The 12,264-nt window shown below is 37.2% G+C and overlaps 1 protein-coding gene across 6 annotated transcripts in view; it reads left to right on the top strand.

Moving 5' to 3' along the window:
- The window catches only part of LOC127638926 (splicing regulator ARVCF-like), a 240,378-nt gene that overhangs the window by 70,466 nt on the left and 157,648 nt on the right, over positions 1 to 12,264 (top strand). The gene's annotated exons all lie outside the window — the stretch shown is intronic.

Raw genomic sequence — 12,264 nt, 5'->3', positions numbered from 1 at the left:
GGGTTGCTTCTGGGGACATCACATGCCATCTAGCTCTTGTGAATGACCACCCACCCAGCAGGTAGAAAGGTGTCTGGAACTTGTATCCTACTACGCACTCATCCTTGACAATTAATTCTCGCCTGAGCCTCCTGTGTTCTAACCTTGACACTTAAGGACTAATTTTAGCTCTGGCAACCAGTCCTCTTTTCACTCTTCCCTCTCCCTCTCCATCTGATTGATCCGTCAGTGGTTCCTATGTGAAAAGTGTAGTGTGTGAAATGGTGAACATGGCAAATTGTGAGATTTATTATTGTCATGCTCTTGAGCTATAGGGGAAGTAAGGCCCAGGTGCGAACAGGTGTGACGTCATTTAGAACAAAATCTGGCCAAAAAGGTGGCGTTTTTGAGTTTGTTTTGGTTGTTCGTAACAGCTCGCCAGGGTGAACTTTCAGGAAACCACTGCTGAACACCTGACTGCCATTGGTCCACATCATCGATAGGTGTGACCTACATCTGTGCGATCATTTGCGTAGAGACATTTTTCAAGATTTTACTTTGTCTGCCTAAGGAATAAAATCCAAGTGCCCGCTGACTCTGTTGTTTGAAATGTTTGAAGTGCTGCTTCACTCATGTGCCATCTGCAGCAGAAAGGCATTCACACATCTGCCCAATGTAAGATGAGCCTATCAACATTCTTTTGTTTGTATTCCACCCATTAACACCCCTTTACTCACCCATCTTTGCTTTAGTATCAGTATCATCATAAATTACAATAACTGCGTAATTGGTTCATATTATGTCTGCGTATAGCGTGTTAGCACATTAGCTCCATGAATGCAAAGGTAAACATTAAAAACTACACATACTCTACTGTATATATTACTTTAAATAATCATTGAGTAGTTAATACAGCTTCTTGTATTGATCTTGTGTAAATTCTATTCATAGAATGAGGCATTAAGTCATTGATAACATTTAAATGTACATATTTTTATACAAGGCATTCTACACACAATATAAATGTTTTATCAGTTATGTGTGTTCCCTGGACAGGGTTGGCGGAGTATCTGAATACATGCAATGAGATTTATGTTTTTAAAATACAAAATATAAGTAACTGTATTCCACTACAGTCACAATTTAAGTAATGAGTTACATTCAAAAAGTATTTTAGTTACTGAAGAGATTACTTTGCATTTTATTGTCATTTGTTTAATTTAATATTTAGTCCTTTTTAGATGGAAAACATTTATACTTATAAATGATGTGATCCAAAGTGCATTTGAACGGCGGTGAAACACTTTCTTATGATGTGTTACATTCATACGAGCAGACAGAGAAGTAAGTTTGAAGTAATTTTGGAGCACAAGAAATAGAAATATACCTTGTGTAGATTGTCAGCTTTACGCTAGGCTAAAATGCTATTTCTAACCATTTTACACGCAAATGTTACCAGACACGATCATATTTATTTATCAAGAAAATTCACATTGTATCATAATTTCTCTAAAGACCTTTGATATTAGGGCAAAAATCATATTCTTGATAATAATTTTTGTATTATTTTCCTGTAAAAATATCAAAAAATCCTTAAAACAAGATCATCTTGATTTTATATTGTTTTAGAAACAACACTGCATAAGATATTTAGGTTTTTCAGAGAATGTATTTTTAACATGTGTATTTTGTCTTGGTGTACTGGCAGTTTTTTTTTTTTTATTCAAAACAAGTGAAAAATCTACCAGTTCTGAAGAAGTAATCCAAAGTATTTAGAATACATTACTGACCTTGAGTAATCTAACGGAATACGTTACAAATGACATTTTACAGCATGTATTCTGTAAGCCGTAGTGGAATACGTTTCAAAAGTAACCCTCCCAACACTGTCCCTGAGAATCAAACCCATGACATTGGTGTTGCAAGCACCATGTTCTACCAGTTGAGCTACAGGAACGCAGAATGCATTTTAATGTCATATTGAACATTGGCATTGCCAAGCAGTGTGGTGGGTGTCTGAATGTTCACAAACAGTATGTCTGCTTTGCTGTTTCAAACATCTTTTTGGCTCCGAGTGAAGAACAAAGAAGCACTTCGCCTTGAGTGTACTGGGGCCTTAAAGGGAAAATTACATTCTTGGTTATATGATACAACTAAGTAAAAAGATTAAAAACACTTCCTGGAGGGGGAACATTGAAACATGTTCTGTTTCAATGGTGTAAGTATCTCAACCAGAAATTCATAAATTCTGTTACTTAATGCAGACATAGATAAGGAGTGAGGGAAAGAGAAATTCTAGGGCTTAGGAACTATTAAATTATGTGGTCATTTATTCACCCTCCTGCCATTTCAAACATGTTTGACTTCAGTTCAACACAATGAGAGATGGTGGGCAGAATGCTAGGGACTGGCAGCCTCAGTCACCATTCACTTTCATTGATCACATACGATTTCTTAAGGGTAATTTAAAACTTTTTTTATATTTGATTTTACCTGCACATTTGTTCCAGACTCATAGAAATGTTATCACGGCTTGATTTAATTATGCAGATATCTCCACAGGGGATTTGCAGTATTGTTATTTACATGCTTGCAGACATAAACGCACTGCTGTAAAGTAGAGCAAACCAATTCTATAAATAACAATACACATCTCTCTTTCCCCCACGTGCTGGTAAATGTGCCTACAGAATTTGTTGGACCAAAGAGGCTTTCTTTTGAGTCTTAAGGCAGTGTAGGTCACTATCAAACAAAACTACATCAAACTTACCAAAGCTTGCATTTGCGTCAAAGAAATGCAGGTAACCTTACCAACCTGGTCATACTGTAGGAGTGACTGAGGCAGTCATTTTGTAGTAGTGACTTTGTTCTACAAAACAGATATTTCTTTCCTAATATATTACTGTAACACTGTTTGGGTATGGAATGAGACGACGGGGAGCAGTGACGTGCTTCAGGTAGGCTTTTATTTTCTGCCTTAGTCCATTTGAGCACAGCCTTCTCAGGGCTTTCTTATTTCAGTCAGTTCAAGGCAACAAAACTGTTAATAAACTTCTCGAACACTTCGGCTTCACAATAATAATAAAACACAATAAGGCACGCCAGTGACTGTGCTCTGGTGTCGTTCACTTTCCCTCTCTGGTGTGTTTTGGCTGTTTGCCAAATGCAATGTGAATGTTGTACAATGTATCATTTAACTTTAACAACGGTATCAAAGTGAGTATCGGGCACAATAGTGCCACTATAACACGGGCCTCCATCTTGATAGTCATGTGATCCATTCAACCAAAACAGTATCACATGACAACAAATACATCATTGTTTTCAGATATATATCTGTTTCCTAGTCCACTTGGGAGAGCGTCTCAGTGTGGATAGAAAAAGAATATTTGTGTGGTCGTTGCCTAAATTGCTCCATTCTCACACAGTGAGGATCTCCGTGGCTGACTCAATTATTGCCTGATGAAATCTGACTTGTCCTTGAGTATCTGATGAGTGAAACACATGAGAGAGTTTGTTAGCCCTGTGTCTGTCTTCCCATAATGACCCCTACACCTTGCCCTCCATCTGAAACAAACTCTCATAGCCATGCCTGAAATAATCTTGACGCGATATCAATATTTCTAACCTCCATTCTCTTTCAACTTTCCTTTCTCTGTGATTTTGGCTTCAAAGCCTGTTGTTCCTTATCACTGTCACAGAAAGTGTTGGTTGGGAAATACAGTCTGAGACTTCTAGTTGAAATATGGGACCAGGAAGTGAACATTAATACTTTATACACTCATTTCAAAGCTTTAAAGGTTGAGTAGACCTCACATATTTTGTTATAATGGTCTCTGCTGAAGCTTACATAATGCTCTGTAGCATTGTTTTGTCAGGTTCATTTAGATGAGTAGTAGGCTATAATATTGCTTCTGTAAGTTGTCTAACTGTATTTGTTGGAGCCATGCTGCTTCCCACATTTCTAGACCCATTTCTCACGAGTGATATATGCCGTATGAAATGGTGCGGTGTGAGGTAATTGTGTCACGGCCATCGGCAGATAAGGTAAAATAGATTTTATTAAAGACACCTTTTCGTTTGAACATTTTTGGGGGCAGAAATATAATTTCATTATTGCACTACGGTTTTGAACATCTGTCTGAATGAGAAGGCAGAAATCGTATAATTGGATGTGAAACTATCCCTTGAATTGCATCAGAGCCTCCTCCTGAAGGGGATTTTTAATAAAAGGAAAGAGTGTAAGCTTCAGTTATGTGAATAGACAGGAAATTCAGTGATCTCAGCATGTTTATTCCTGCATCTTCTAGAAGCCAATAAACTACACCACTCAAATCCACCAGACTGTCTGCTTTTGCCCACTTCAGGTAATGGTGACTTATTTGTTCTATAAATAGCCCTTTTTTAAACCATAAAACCTGTGCCCAATTATTTAGAAAATAGTTTATTAGATATTAGGTGTAGCAATAGCTTTTTAGAAGGTACCCGTCACGATCCCTTGTTGTCTGCACCGTGTTTTCTGTTTCACTTATCACATTCCATGTCACGTTTTCCTTGTTGTCCGCCCCGTGTTTTTCACTAGTCCTTGTCAAAGAAACTACACTTCCCATGATTCCCGGCCCTCATCACTGCCTGCACTGTGTTATTGTCCGCACCTGTTTGTTATTTTGTCATCTTCGTGTCTGTCTATTTAAACCCTGTTGTTTCCCCTCTCTGTTGTCGATCATTGACGTGTCATGTTCGTTGCTGATGTCTCTTGGTATGTTTTCTGATGTTCACTCTTGTTCCTTCGTGTGTTCGTTCGAGGTAACCCTGCCCTTCGTGGATGTTTTCCCAACCTGTGTAGCCCCTGAATGTTCTTCCATGTTTTAGTTTCTTTTCCCATCGTGGACCTTTAATTTGTTCCTGTGTTAGTGTCATTATTATTTCCTTGCTAATAAAGAACCGCATTTAGACCCGAACCTCCCGTCTGCCTTCTCCTGCCTTCACACTATCATAACAGTACCTCTGCTGTGATACATTTTTAAAGTCACATAAAGGGGGCTACAACACACACTACAACACTTTGGTGCATAATTAGCAAGACTACATAAAATGCACGGGCAAGTAAACATACTTAACTGCATAAGAACATAAATTAAACAGCTATGTACCTATAATAAATGAACAATATTACACCTTAATGGAATTATATCTAATTCTGCTTAATTAATTTTGTATTTGATGTGTAACTCAACATGCATATTTGAAGCCCTGTCCTTAACTTAAAACAAACATTCCCTTTTGTTTTTTTGTTTTTTTAAAGATTGACTTTGACATCGTACTGCATCTATATTTATGAAATATTTAGTGTTGTAATTCATAAAGTGGCATGGCAGAACAAAAAGCTTCTGCAGCTTTCAGTGTAAATAAAACCAAGGTAAATGCTGTACCCCTTAGTAATTCATCTGTTCATTTATGTGCACCTGTAGTGTTTAAGAAGGCCGGTAATACATTCCAGTGGTTAATTCCCATTTGCACCATGACAAAGACACACCAGGCTGAATTTCATAACTTTTTCACCTCTTGTTTCTTCTCGCCAGCCTCCTCTCTCTTTCCCTCATTCTCACTTTAACCATGTTCTGAATTATCTGTCTACCCACATCCATTGTGGGTTTAGATGAGAGAAGAACTTCTATCCCTAGCGTTCTTCTAAAAGTTTTACATAATTGATCAGTGCATGGTATGGTGTGCTGGTCAATTTCTGATCTTCCCTCCTATCTATTATTCATCCTGGCGGGCTGTAAAAACTCTTCTGTGAAAAGTTCTACTACTCCATCAGTAAAGTAGATCCTACTTATTCAGACCCAGTCTATGGCTATAAGACCTGAATGCACAGTTAAATTCTCCTGGTCAAGGCAGGCAGTGATTGTCTGCTAGTCTGCAGTTGTCCGGATATTTTCTATAGTATTTCTTCTTTCACTATTTGCTGCTATCAAGGGAAGATTTTTTAGGAGAACTAACTGCCGTATCACCACTGAACCCCTGGTTGAGGACCTTGCTGTGAAGATGGGCCAATTAAATAGCTGCCTTTCTTCTGGACATCTCCAATTCATTTTAATACAAGTGCTCCGTCTCTGGCTAAATAGTCTATGCTATGGCTCACACACATTTGTATTAGTTGTTGAAAAGTCACTGCCCAGAAATCCCAATCAGATATTTTTCACTGGGTTGGCAGTGATATAACTATATCATGCATCAGAAAAAAGTTGACATTGCCCTCGGATATGAATGCTTACTCCACAAGGGGGGTGGTGACAGTTGGGGCATTATAAGGGATGTCTGTGAGCGATATTTGCATGGCTGTTGGTGAAATATTATAATTTAAATGCAACTGTAATTCAGTTGGGTCTTATATTGTCATTGGTATGAAATCATGCAGGGTATAGCCCAGGGGTTCTCAAGATTTTTTTGTCAGCTGAATCCTGATTAGCTATAATATGTATTTTAATTATACCCTGGTATTTTATTAAAAAATAAATAATAATATTAATAAATAATGAAATTCACATCTTTTCACCTGTTTTCACTATCATTGTTTTTAGTCTTATCATTTTCATGAACCTTTTATACATTTTTATTTGTTTATTATTGTAAAAAGATTTAATTGCATTTGTCATTGGCAGTCACATTTGTAAATACCTGTTTGGGAGACCCTGGTACTTTGTATCAGTTCAATAATGAAGCTTACTGAATGGATTGTGTGATGTCCTATTGCTCAAGATGAGGTAAAATGCAAACATTCTGAGACCTGAAAAATTCAGAGGTTTCGGTCAACTCAAGCATTAGCCAGGTCTTGCATGCAGACCTGTGGGCCACTGAATGCCCATTAAAACATAGTTCCTGAAGCCATTCAGCTAGTGTTTTTCCCCCTTTCCATGGCAGGAGTTTAAGTCTTGACGGATTTGTGTTGTAAAGTTCTGAAGTGTTTTTGGCATTGGAAATAGGAACATTATAAAGGTCAGGCTGGTCTTGAGTGCTTTGCGCTAGCAAATTGAACCACTTTGGAAGATTATCACTGCCTTGAGAGGTCTAATAATGAAAGTTACTCATTTTCAGTGGAGTTTCTCAATTAGCTTCCTGGCCCTGCTGTTGGCAGCAGGGAATGAAAGGCCATTTCAACACAAAATAACTTTGGCTTTACCTCCAATTAGAGATCCAAAATGACTGGATTACTGAGACATGGAAATGACAGAAACCTTGCTTTAGTTGCCTCTTTGATTACATGTGATGATAGATAAATATTAACCTGATGGTATGAATTAATTCAATTCAATTCAATTTTATTTGTATAGCGCCTTTCACAACACACATCGTTTCAAAGCAGCTTCACAGAACATCAGCATTAACAGACGACAAAAACTGCAACGTCCATAAAGTCGATTAATCATCATTGTGTAATTTAGACAAAATTTGATTTTAATGGTTTAAAAATAATTAAATGATAATTATATTAACTCTTTCCCTTCCAAACACGGAATTTTCCGGGTTTTATGAAAAAGCTTCCGCCAAACACGGAATTTTCCTGGTATCCGTGTTTTAGGTGGAATACTGATAAGAAAGACCATGACGCATGTTTTGAAAGAGTACGCTAACTCTTTGATCAAAGAAACAGACTGCGATCGTCTTAAACGTAAGTGGAGTTTTGAGAATGTAGCTCAAAATGTAGATAGAAATGCCTTTTTCTCAGCTTTTTGTCCGAAATGTTGTTTTTGACAAAGCCTACCTTTAATGCCTTAATGGCATTAAAAATAACAAATGAAGATAAAATAAAATCGTTTTTTATTTGCCTAAAAGCAGAGGCTCAGATCTTTATTTTGATATATAGCATCTTCATATATTCATGGAATTAAATATTCTGCGGGCCATTAAAGTTTTGCGAAAATCGTCAAAAACCCTGGCGGTGGCTGGCAACTTTTTTTTTTTTAAAACGCTGGCGGGAAAGAGTTAATAACCCCAGTGAGCAAGCCGTAGGCGACTGTGGCAAGGAACACAAAACTCCATAAGATGTAGATTAATGGAGAAAAATAACCTTGGGAGAAACCAGACTCACTGTGGGGGCCAGTTCCCCTCTGGCTAACATTATGAATGTAATGTAAATATTAATTATGTATAGGTAAAATCATGTTTTAAAATCATTAAACTAAGTGTTAAGGTGTCAGTGAGTAAAAATCGATTGTGTTTGAACTGTAAGATTAATGACCAAAGTCTTTGAAGTCCATCTAGATTAATTGTAGAGGTTCACATAGATGCAAGTGTCCCTGTCAATTGGCCGACGAAGGCTTTTGTGGGCAATAGTTAGTCTATGCATTCCATTTCACGATCGTAGTCCATCAATCGACCGCATTTAGTCATCATCATTCAGCGACATGTAGCAGTGGAGTCCAACATGAAGCAGGAATGGTGCTGGATCCAGCCGGTTCTGGTGACCTCAGGATAGGAGTCCCGAGGTTGAGACAGGGAAACAAATAAAAAGATGTAAGCGTAGATGCCATTCAATTTATTGCAGAGTTTGAGATCATGCTCAATGTTTCTAGTTCCGGCAGACTCAACTAAAGCAGCCTAAGTGTGGGATAAATTAGGTGTATGCCTGGCTAAATAGATGAGTCTTTTAATACCTGAGGTCACACAATTCCACCAGATATTATTTTACTGACACCCATAAGTTGCAGATCAACCTGCTGATAAAAAAAGTAAGCAATTAAACTAGCTAGTTATTAAGGATGTCTAAGATGACGAATTACAAATAATTTATACCTTTTTGATTTTGCCACCTGGTGGAAAAATGCAAGGTATTAGCATTAGCAACTAATTAACTGTTGTTAATTAGGATAATTTACCTTGATAATCTCTTTGTTAAATGACAAGTTGCCTAATAAGTCTCATTCACATTAAGTATGATGAAGGGGTGAGAGAGAGATATATATAAATATGGTTGCTCAGAGTTAGCAATTGAATTTTTGAAGTGTCTCACCAAGTGCAAAAAGACAAAGCAACATAAAAGACAGCATTTGAAAGAGTTGTGAATGTTAGCGACCACAAGTGAGGGATTGTTATTATTAGAGAGCAATTGACTTTGGCAGAGGATAGCAATTATGCCTGAAGACTCAAAGCTGAGTGTAAAAGCGCCTCAATGAAGGATATTTTGAAGTTGTTACCCTTTCAAAGCAGGGGTTCAGTTCTGCAAATAGATCTCAAGATGGACAGAGCTGCAGTAAGATTTAGGCCACCTTTACACATCGAAGTAATGTGTTTTCAGTAAATGGATCACAATCAAATTACACTTAACCAAATAAAATCCAGTTGTAAATGCACCCAAGACACATTGAGTGTGTTTACATGCACACAAATACACTGAAAACTACCAAAATCAGCGTATTTGAAAAAACAGATTATTTTTCTATTTTGACATCAAAACGAAAACAAGTCTGTGCTCAAAACTTGTGAACATTTGATAAGCTGTTAAGAATGGTGGTTCACATTTTTTTTTTGTGATTGGATTGTGATAGGATCACTGAAAATACATTTGGAGGTAGTCAGAGAACTCAACATTGGATGAAGGTGTGAATGCGAAAGGTTTTTCATTATCCACATACAAATACGTGAGTAAAATGCAGCTATAGTAATATGTCAGTGCTGTTTTCCGTTGTATGTGGGAAAGTGCGATCAGATCTCTATCCAAAATCACTAGAGACACAATGTAATGCAGGGTGTTTATGCAATCCAGCTAAATATATATATCTAGAATCTATCCAGATGCATGCTAATGGCAGATATAAAGGGAACCACAGATGCATTATATTGGCATTTCTATTGTTTTTATGACTTGAGGCTTTTTGCCTCTTTTTTTTATTTTTTATTGATAGAGACATTAAAGAGACAGGAAATGGGATGAGGATACAACGCATGCTGAATTCAAACTTGCATTTCCCCCATGAGCACCTTGGCTAAACCACTCATTCACTAACCACTACGCCACAGTTCCGGGATCACTTTTCTAGCAAAGGTAGACTTTTCTGCATTCTAACGTGTTTGAACAAGACATACCCACCTTAAGTGACAAGCATATGCATTATGAACCTGTTCCTTCACCAACCACACACACACAAGACTTCATCAGTGAGGCTTGATACATTCCTTTTGGTTTGACCTTGCCACCTCAGACTAGAAGAGCTGTTTCTCTCATGTAGAGATTCAGATTCCCCACCGCACATGTCTCCCTCTCTCTTCCTCTCCCTCCTCTAATTAAGATGCTCCTGTGGGCATGCTGCCTGCATTACTGTCTAAGCACTCTTCCCTACTCTCACTTCTCAAACTGAAAGGAAGCTACATTGTCTGCTGTTCACACAGGCTATGCCTCAAAGAGAAAAATTCATCTTTGTGCCAATCGCTTTGAAGGCACTGAATCCATCAGTTCTTTCCAGGCAAAACTTCTGCAAACCTTTTAGATTTATTGCACTGTTAAACTCATTATTTGGCATGAATCTGTGATGTGGCCACCAATATCATAATAATGATGGTTCCAGATATTTGCAAGTTAGATTTTAGCTATAGCTATGCAAATTATGGACCATAAGTCATTCAGCTTAGAATTATGTGACAATGCAATTAGTTTAAAATATAATGAATATGATCTTTCTTTGGTTATTTTTAAGTTAAATATAAATTTATTTCAAATGATCAGAGTTAAACATTTGTGACATGTAGATCTGTTCTTATTTATGTTCTTTGTTATGACCCTCATTGCAGATATTTCAGCTGCACACTGACATGGGTTTAACATAACACACAATTGTATAGAATGTGGCAAGCACAGCTCAGACAGAGTGAATGAGATACCTGATAACAAATGTTGCCTGACTTGGCTTACCTTTGATGTCAGTCCCCCAAATCCAAGGTGCTCTGAGCATGTCTGTCCTTGAAGTTTAAGCAGATAAGATTCCCTGTTGGGAACGATATTGTAATCCTTTGCAGAATAAGAATAAGTGTGTTGAAGAATTGTCTTGTAAAAAGAGTTCTAGACATTACCTCTGAGTCTCTGCAATGCTGAAAGGACATCGAAATAAAATGGAACAATAAAGAAACAAAACATTACCTCAAATTTTCATATGTGGTTTGCTAGGGTCAGTCTGCTTTTGAAGTTGCTGATGTTGAGATTTAAAAGAGTTTCCACCAGAAATCAAATCTTTGAAGACTCTATTTGGCCTGCATGAAAAAATGAATAAGCTGCATAAGCTGAAGATCCAGAGTTGTTCTTTATGTTGAGAAAGTAACCCAAAAAACAGCACTTGGAGGCTTTGAGCATAGAACACACAACACCTTTAACAGAGGCACATTTTTATGCAGACACTAAATATTGATACAAGGAGCTAAGAAGACTACACTCTTATAGGAAGCTTAACGATTTTAAATTAGCCAAAATATTTAATAGATAATTAAAAAATAAATAGTTCCTAAATTCTGATTCTGGATATGATTCTATATTATTGCACCAGGTTACTACTTTGCTTGGCAGCAGTAATAGGCCTGAAGTTAGGGACTGTTCACACTGAACGCCTTTTTGCACAAAAAAAGCTAGAACAAATAGAACCGAATGCGGGTGTCTCAAGACACGTTTTAAAAGTTAACTTGACTTTGGAAAAAATGCTGCACTCCTGCACAAGACACTAAAAGTTGTGTCGTGTCTAAACGTTTTTTTCAAAGATGTCTGTATGTCTACAAGAAACAAAAAAACTGTTGAAAAACTGTTGAAAAACTGTGTTCCATGTAAACGGCCCCATAAGACAATGAACTATATTACTTTGCAGAAGAGTTGTTTATTGTGATTATTATAAATGATCAAATTAGCAGTTCATTAAATATTACTGTCTTATTGTATTTCTGTCACCAGCATTTTATAAAAGCGATGAGAGGCTATATCACAATGATTTTAATGCTGGTATGGGGGTATAAGTCACAACCTGAAGCTTTGTGTCATCACCTCTTACCTGTGGTATAAGTGATTATGTGACTTATGGTTTTAGCACACAAGGGGTATTTATGAATGAATTACAGGGATAGGAATACATTTGCAGATCTTTTGGTAGAATTTTTTGGATGCACATTTCATGGAGGCCTAGTTTTAAGTAAATAAATTGCCATGCCATTAAGCTGTAATAAAGAGAACACTATTTATAAATCTGCAGCATACATTCCAAAGCCATGAATGTCAATTCTTCACTGGATTCTCAACTTGAAAGTGTGTGA

Source organism: Xyrauchen texanus, chromosome 4, assembly GCF_025860055.1.
Source record: "Xyrauchen texanus isolate HMW12.3.18 chromosome 4, RBS_HiC_50CHRs, whole genome shotgun sequence".
Lineage (NCBI taxonomy): Eukaryota > Metazoa > Chordata > Actinopteri > Cypriniformes > Catostomidae > Xyrauchen > Xyrauchen texanus.
The sequence above is the reverse complement of the archived record's forward strand: the minus strand, read 5'-3'. Positions and strand labels throughout refer to the sequence as shown.